Genomic DNA, 10,208 nt, shown 5'->3' on the forward strand with positions numbered 1-10,208 from the left:
TTTCGTCCCGAAATTTGATTGAGGTCATCATGGCTAACTATAAAAATGTTTTCGTGACGAATATGAGTTGATAAATAGAGTTTTATCATCATTGAATAATATAGATAAAACAATTTGATTACGCGAAGAGTATAAGTGAAGCTATCGCAAGAGAGTGAAATGAGTAAACGTATATTCGTTTTAACCGATGACGTAGTTATGATTTATTTCCAGAATTCATGGGATTTAAAGAAAATCTTTGCAATAAGATTTAGTTCTTCAGCGATTAAGGAAATCAAGATCTTCTTTGATTAAATGCGATAATCTGTCTCGATTTCTCTATCTGATATTTTACTATAATTCCACCCCCTTCGTTTCTTTATTTCCACAGCTCACACCTTCTAGTCTTTCTCCCTAATTCATACTTTAAAGCATTCGTTAATGTGCTTCATCCAGTATTGATTCTTGATATACTTTTAACTTTCATATCTGTCATTCTTCTTTTTCATCTACCACCGGAGGAAGTTATTTTCTTCTACCATTACCTTGGGGTTATTGTGTTTTTCATTCTCCCGTGTCTTTATATTGCTATACGCATTTATATACACGGTTTGTAATTTCGGGGTTGTTATCGGGCTTTATATTCTCCATTATATTTCGGAGCTTCATGCTTTCGTTTTCTCTTCCCGATCTTAAGTCAAGCGGATAATAGTCCAGAATTTGTAGATATGAATTTTTGGATGAACATAGTTAATGTTCCAAGAAGAAAATCATAATGGCACGATCTTGATTTGGCAAATTACCAGAATATCCGAAAATATAGAGCTATCAAGATGATATGTTCTTAATATGTTTGAAAATTGGGTAGAATGTAAGAGTCGTGTAAACAGTACATGATGACGGTATGTTCTGTGAATCATCACGTTCCATTAGAAACTCAGCATGACTTACTGTAATATAATCACGTTGATCAAGTGTCATTATATTATACTAACTCATGCTTCAGTTCCCAACACTACTTCAAAAAGATTCCTATTTTAAATTCAAATTTTTTTTTAAATTTAGAAACTAACACAGTTTCTTTTTATGTTGTAACGCAGATATTGCGAAGAGATAAAAGATATCGGATAAGAATAGTTGTGAAAATATCTTCAGGAATATCGAAGATATTATAATAAAAGATACGATAATATGGATGATGAAGAAGATTTGTCTGTGAAGGTTTAGAATAAGAAGTAAGGTGTTTGCTAACGATTTCAGTAGACACTGAATCATTTGGATCCTTTGAAGGCAGGTTTAGTCTTTGTGATTTGTCCACAGCCTCCTTCATGGTCTGCTCAATCCGTTTTCCAGTTTCAAACCTTCTCTTTTTCTCAGCTTTACCACCATACTATTCTTTATCATCAAACTTTTGACTGTTAAAGTCGTTTACAGTTTTTGCTGCTTCATCAGCATTTTTCCAATTTCGGAGAACTAGTTCATAGTTTGGGATGTTTTTCAGAAAATTCACATTCGAAGTATGTAAGTCTAGGAGATAGACGTTATATGTATAACTTTTGACGTAAAATTGTCGCGAAATTCAAAATACTGATTGCTAATTCCCAGTAGTTGGTGTGACAATTATTGTTACAGGATGTAGGTGAGTACATGATGGGGTTTTAATGAACAAGTATAGTGGCTTTTCGGAGAGGCTTAAGTCGAAGGTTAATGAAGTTGTTGATAAGTTTACTGCTAATGTGGCGAGATATGAAAGGTTCCCCGGTAACAATGATGAAGGGGTAATTGTTATAATAAGGTTTATTCGTATAAACAAATGAAGGTGATTTGCTGGCGCTGTGAAAAAACTGTCTATTTTGGAAAGAGATTGAAAAATTATATTTGGTAATAAATATCAAAGGATCTGACACGGATACGTGTTAAACTATAACTTTGGTTTCGAGAGCTTTTCAGATGCATGACAGTGGGTAATATGTGGTTGGATCATCATCTCGCATGTCTTTAGGAATTTCGAAGTGTTTGAACACATATTGTAATTGTTAATATACATATGATGTTCTAAGATTTTGAATGATACAAATATTTTTGTGAGTTCCATGAATAGAAATGAGGTTCTAGGACAGTTTTGAAGTCAAAGTATAGTTTTGAAAGATGTAGGAATCTAAGAGTGATGATTTCGGTTATATCTTGAATCGAATTCTGAGATTTCAAAATCAGAATACGTAATTAGATTTTGAATGAGTATGGTTGTTTTGATTTCTATAAAAGAATGTATATTGTTGTGAAAGTAGGGAGTATAATGGATGATTTGCTGAATCAGATTCGAAGAATGTAACATATTAATTATGAATTTATATTTCTCTCGGGTATTACCTACCCGTTAAAAAAAAAATTTCACAATTAATATTTTGTACAAAAGAATTTTATTACAGTCTTTATGGAAATATATATGTGTATATTTCTTCAGATGTAATATTGATTTAATGAGTTAATATTAAATTAAACTCATTTGATTTATGGTTAAGGCTAGGATAGATAATTTCTAAACTTTAGAAATTACATAATCACCGTAGAATGTTTCCCCAATGAAGTTATGAATCAATACTTCATCGTTGTGGTAATCCTTGGTATCTACATGGCGTATGACGTCGATGCTCTTGGGACAGATTGTGAAGTTGAGGTTTGCGATGCGGTTGTTGTTGGTGGTGGTAATGGTACTGTTGATGTTGTTGATGGTGGTACTGGTTATGCTGCTGGTGCTACTGCTGGTGTTTGTAACCTTTGCACCATATTCTCCAAAGCCACTACCAGAGTGCGAAGCTCGTTGACTTCTTCTATTACACCGGGGTGATTGTCGGTTCGGACGAGCGGATAAATAAGATCTAGAATTTGGTGTAGTATATAATCATGATGAGATACTCTGGAAATGAGATAGAAAATGGTGTTTCGGACAGGTTCGCCGGTAAGTGCTTCAGGTTCATTGCCAAGAGGGCAATGTGGTGGATGAAAGGGATCGCCTTCTTCTTGTCTCCAATGGTTAAGTAGATTACGAACCCATCCCCAATTCATCCAGAATAGATGATGGCTAATTGGTTGATCCATTCCGGTCACGCTGCTTTCGGAGCTCATGTGGAAATCCATATCGGCATAGCTATCGGAATTCGAGGAACTCGAACTGGTTAAGGGATCCATCTTGTATGATCAGGGAAAGAATTTTTTTGGTATGAAATAGATTGTAGAATTTAGATTTGGTATTCTTCAATATATAATTTACATATGTATATATAATACCAAAATCTCATAAATTACGGAGGAATCTTTGAAAGATGTCAGTCAAAGTTCACAGTAACAGATATGCTAAGATAAGAATTTGTCTATACACTATTATGCAATAAATGTAGGAAAACGCATCTAGACTTAAGAATGATAAGCAGGTAATTTCCTAAGGATGGTAAGTAGATGATTTCCGACTAAAAATGATAAGCAAAACTTTTGACATGCAGACACGGTCGAAGTCCAGACTCACTAATGCATCTTAACAACTATCAGTTAGACACACTAATGCAAGTCCTGGTTCGCTAAGACCACCGCTCTGATACCAACTGAAAGGACCCGTTCATATACATTATAAACGATTCACAATAGTTGATTACATCGCGAGGTATTTGACCTCTATATGATACGTTTTACAAACATTGCATTCATTTTTAAAAGACAAACTTTCTTTACATCAAAAATTGACGGCATGCATACCATTTCATATTACATCCAACTATAATTGACTTAATATTAATCTTGATGAACTCAACGACTCGAATGCAACGTCTTTCAAAGTATGTCTTGAATGACTCCAAGTAATATCCTTAAAATGAGCTAATGCACAGCGGAAGAATTCTTTAATACCTGAGAATAAACATGCTTTAAAGTGTCAACCAAAAGGTTGGTGAGTTCATTAGTTTATCACAATCCATCATTTCCGTAATAGTAATAGACCACAAGATTTCAGTTTCTATAAATATCTGTACACTCGCAAGTGTATAAAAGTATTCTATAAGTTGTAGGCACCCGGTAACAAGCTTTAACGTTCATGTTTTACCCTATGAAGTACACCAGATCAGGTGTGTTTAAAATAACCTCTAAGTACTAAAGCATCCCATAGTCAGGATGGGGTTTGTCAGACCCAATAGATCTATCTTTAGGATTCGCGCCTACTGTACATAGACAAGTAGTTTAATGTTACCAAGCTAAGGGTATATTTCTGGTTTAAACCCACATAGAATTAGTTTTAGTACTTGTGCCTATTTTGTAAAACATTTATAAATCAGCGCATGTATTCTCAGCCTAAAAATATATATAAAAAGGGAGCAAATGAAACTCACAATACTGTATTTCGTAGCAATTATGTATATGACGGCACTGAACAAGTGCAGTGTTTGTCTCGGATTTACAAACCTATATTAAGTATATATATTTATATGTTGGTCAATATCTGTCTAACAATTTAGGTCAAGTCGTAGTGTATCACAATCATAATGCTCGAGACCGACATGCAAAAGTCAACAAAAGTCAACTTGACCCAAAATGACTTCCAAAATCTATACATGTTTATTATATAACTTATATATAGTAGTTTTATATATTTAAATATATTTATCAGATCTTATTATACTAAATAATACAAGTCATTTATTAATAAATAAAAATTTATATTAAAATTCATATATGATAAAAATATACTTTTATATATCTCAAATAATAAAATTTATAAAATTCACTTAATATCATAAAAATATAGTGGTATGTATTATTATTGTAATTACATTACGTGTGGTAAAAATATCTTTGTACGCATATTTATTTGATAAAATAATATTGATAATAATAATAATGATAAAAATAATAAAATGATAGTTTCAATAAAAATATTAATTTTTAGTAATAAAGATAATTTTAGTAATAACATCAACTGATAACAGTTATAATAATCATTTTAATAATAATATTAAAATTAATGATAATTCAGTTGACCATATCTTTTAATCCGTTCATCGAAACCACACGATTTCTAAATGAAAAGTTATTAATTTTTTCTTCAGATTTTCAACGACATGCATATCATATAACTTATCTCAGTAGCATATGTATCAAATTCGTGATTTATCATAAACTATTTAAAGATGAAACTAAGCATACCAACATGCATAATCATATATACTCGAGCACTAGTCAGGGATACACTATTAATATATAAAAGATAAGATATGAATGCTCACGTAGCAATATTGTGATTCAATATTGCAGGAAAGTACGTAGACGCAACGAAAATGATAAACATTAGGTTGACCTCACGAGCAATACCCTCGATCAATACCCATAACCTTCATAGCTATAACCCATAATTTCCTTAGCTCTATCCCATTTGAAAACTTATTTTGAAATCGTCTGAATATAACTCCGTTGTAGTATTTTATGTATACTAATAATATCTTGAAATAATACTAAGTAAATATATATATATATATATATATATATATATATATATATATATATATATATATATATATATATATATATATATATATATATATATATATATATATATGTAATTCGATTGAGAGAGTTTAGAGAAATATATTTTCAAGTTTCTATGAAATAATGAAACCTATTGAATTCTATTTATAATAGATTTTTGAATTATTAAAGTGAATTATTAAAGTATGAATTATTAAAGTGAATTATTAAAGTATGAATTATTAAAGTGAATTATTAAAGTATGAATTATTAAAGTGAATTATTAAAGTATAAATTATTAAAGTGAATTATTAAAGTATGAATTATTAAAGTGAATTATTAAAGTATGAATTATTAAAGTTAAAGTAAAGTAAAAGTAAAGTAAAGGTAAAGTTAAAGTATAGTAAAAGTATAAAACTATGTACGTATAATACGCGTATAAAAATATATATAATATTAATTTAAATCGTTATATATATATATATATATATATATATATATATATATATATATATATATATATATTTAATAAAATATAATATAAATATCGTTATCTTTATCATACTGGTTAAGTAATGAGTTGTCAAAAAAAATAGATTTCTTAAATCACAGTGGACCTCATAACATAGGCCCGTAATCATATCATAATGTATCTGATAATTCAATCATTTGATATTATCTCTTAATTATGTCGATAAATATATCGAAACAAATATGTTTATGTAAAGTATCATATATCTAATACTTTGTTAATGTTTTCAGTTAATATTATATATTATATATACATATCTATATACACATAATTGTTCGTGAATCGTCGAACACGGTCAAAGGGTAATTGATTACATGAATGTAGTTCCAAACTTTTTGAGATTCAACATTACAAATTCTGCTTATCGTGTCAGAAACATATAAAGGTTAAGTTTAAATTTGGTCGGAAATTTTCGGGTCGTCACAGTTACAGCAGTTGAAAATTCCAGAGTGGAAATGGGATCATATTACGATGGATTTTGTAACCAAATTACCTAGATCTCAGAGAGGTAACGATATGATATGGGTAATTGTTGATCGACTGACAAAGAGTGCACACTTCTTAGCAAAAAAAGAGACAGCTTCGTTGAGTACTTTGGCAGAATTGTACTTGAAAGAAATAGTTAGTCGACATGGGGTTCCGTTGTCTATCGTATCTGACAGGGATTCTAGATTGTATCAAACTTCTGGAACAGTTTACAGGAAAGTTTGGGAACAAGGGTGAACCTAAGTACAGCGTATCATCCACAGACCGACGGTCAGAGTGAGCATACAATACAAACACTAGAGGATATACTTAGGTCCTGTGTGTTAGAGTACGGTGGTCCGTAGGATATACATCTACCTTTGATCGAGTTTGCTTACAACAATACTTATCATTCAAGTATTGGCATACCGCCTTATGAGATGTTGTATGGTCGCAAATGTAGAACGCCGACTTGTTAGTTAGAAGCCGGAGAGAAACAGTTTGCAGGTCCAGAATTAGTTCAGATAACAACAGACAAGGTAGCGATAGCACGTGAAAAATTGAAAGCGTCACGTGATAGACAGAAAATGTATGCCGATCCACTTAGGCGTTCGGTAAACTTTGAAGTGGGAGATCGTGTTTACTTGAAAGTTTCGCCGTGGAAGGGTGTTATCAGATTTGGTAAGCAGGGAAAGTTAGCTCCAAGATACATTGGGCCGTTCAAGATTATTCAGAGAGTTAATGATCAGACGGTTGTATTATAGCTCCCGACAGAGTTAGCAGGAATTCATAACACTTTCAATGTGTGTTACCTTAGAAAGTGTAAGGTTGATGATGAGGTGCAACTGGTTCCGTTAAGTGATTTGAGGGTGGACCTGAATCAAAAGTTAGTTGAAGAACCGGTTAGAATTGTCGATAGGAAAGTGACTAAGCTGAGAAAGACGGAGATCCATGTGACAACCCGGAAATTTCCGAACAAATTTAAAATTTATCTTTATATATTTCCGACACGATAAGCAAAGTCTGAAATGTTGAAATCTCAAAAACTTTGAACTGTGTTCATGTAATCAATTACCCTTCGACTGCTCTCGATGATTCACAAACAATTATATGTAAATAGATATGTATAAATATATACATATGTGTGTTTATTAAATTGAGAAATATTAATAAAACATTTGACGGTTTGGTTGATACGAAACTAAGTTATGAAATGACTTGAGAATGTTAACAAAGTATTTGATAAATAATACTTTACATAAACATATTAGTTTCTATATATATTTATCGACGGAAAATAAAAGATAAATGATTGAATTATCAGATGCACTGTGATATGATTACGGGTCTCTGTTGAGAGGTCCACTTTGATTTAGGAAACCTTTCCTTTTTAACGGTATTCGGAATAAATGGTAAAGTGATCTTCGAGTAAGGACAAAGTGTCAAGTAGCGAGAGCTAGAAAGATTGGTGGAAATTCCTGTTGATTTCCAATACATGCCTTACTATAATTGCTTTGTGACTTTTGATAAGATAAACTATTTAACTTTTATATTATTTAATGTAAAAGTAAAAATGGGGAATATAGATAACTTAGAGAATGAATATCGATAAGTTAAGTAATCGATAGTAACACGTGTTTATTGAATCGATTGATTTATAGATATGTAATTAGAACATTTGAGAAGTTAAATTAAACGTTAGCGCATAAATGAATCATATAAAATTATGTACTAGAGCGTAAAACGTAAGGTGATATAATAATATCTAACATTCAAACGATTTTAAATATATTAAACTTTATTAGTTTTTGAAAAACTAAATATTATATTAGCAAATAAATATTTCTAAAATATATAAGTTTATATTTTTAAATGATAATATCATTATTTTACAAAGTGATAAAATATAATATTAACTTAGTCGTAAAACGTTTTGGATTTAAAATAGTATTATTATAATATATATTGGTAAATAACGAGACGTCGATTTATAGAAGCAAATGACCAAAACACTCAAATGAATAAGTTACACTTTGATTGGGATAATTTTTCATTGATTTGGGTCTTGTTATTGATAAAGGTACATTACACGAAATGTAAAGTACCAGTTTTCTAAGCGTACGAAAATGCGTTCGAAAAACCGGAACTGGTACTTAAGTTGAGGGTCAACGTACAACACATCGGTGTAAAAATTACAAATCAACTATGCACGAGAATATAATATAATATTTAATTAATTCTAAAGATTTAATATACTATTTATTAAATATATGTATATAAAGGTTTCGTTAGAATATGAATTGTGAAGTGAACTGGAAAGTGTCCTCATGCGATCACATGAGTCCACACTCACAATCTCATGCGATCGCATAAGAGGGGTAGGTGGCTAAAATCCCTTTATAAACCGAATTCGTTTCACTCTCATTCATTTCACGTTTCCTTTCATATTACGGAGTATTACTTATATTATTTAAATTATTATTATTATTATTATTAATTAAGATTAATATTATTATTAATCTTATTATTATTAGTATATACATAAAATACTACGACGAGGTCATGAGTGCATTAATTTTATGAGCGGGATGAAGCTAAGGAAATTATGGGTTATAGCTATGGAGGTTATGGGTAATGTTCGGGGGTATGCTCATGAGGTCAAACTAGTGTTTATCATCTCCGTTGCATCTACGTATTTTCCTGCAATATTGAATCTCAACATTGATACGTGAGCACTCATAACTTAACTTTTATATATTACTAGTGTATCCCTGACTAGTGCTCGAGTATTTAGGATTATGCATACTTGTACGTTTAATATTGTCACTAGATAGTTTATATTGAATCCTGAATTAGTTACATATGCGGTTGAGATAAGGTATATGATATGCATGTCGTTGGAAATCTAGCAAAAAATTAAGAACTTTTCATTTAGATATCGAATGGTTTCGATGAACGTATTAGAAGTTATAGTCAATTGAATTTTAGTATTATTGTTAAAATTATTATTATTACTATCATCGTTATTATCGTCGTTATTATTATTACCTAATATTATTATTATTATTATTATTATTATTATTAATATTAATATATGTATCACTATTTAAAAATTGTTATTGTTATTATTATTATTATTATTATTATTATTATTATTATTATTATTATTATCATTAAAATAGTTATTAGTATTATCATTAATATTATCATAATATTTATTATTATTGGTATTATTATAATTAAAACTAATATTAGTAACATCTAATTATTATGATTAATATTATTATCATTATTATGAACGCGATATAAAAGACGACTAAAAGCTATTAACAAATTGATTAGGAAATAATGAGTATATGTATCATAATGAAATTAAAATTTGAAAGATTTTGATTTAGATAAAAATATCGTTTTCATTATTTTTTTTATCATTAAAAGAATTATTAATATTAAAACTATCATTTTTACAAAAATTATTATTTTTAATAGGAATATCATTGTTAATATAAAATTTCATTATTATTATTAATAAGAATTATCATTTTATCATAATATCATTTTTAGTAAATATAAATATTGTTATTATTATTAGTAGAATAATAATTATTATTATTACAAAATAATAAAACTTTTACTTACTATTATTATTATCGATATTATTTTATCAAATAAATATGTGATACAAACATATTTTACTACGTGTAACATAATTACATTAATAATA

The sequence above is a fragment of the Rutidosis leptorrhynchoides genome, chromosome 2 (assembly GCF_046630445.1).
Source record: "Rutidosis leptorrhynchoides isolate AG116_Rl617_1_P2 chromosome 2, CSIRO_AGI_Rlap_v1, whole genome shotgun sequence".
Lineage (NCBI taxonomy): Eukaryota > Viridiplantae > Streptophyta > Magnoliopsida > Asterales > Asteraceae > Rutidosis > Rutidosis leptorrhynchoides.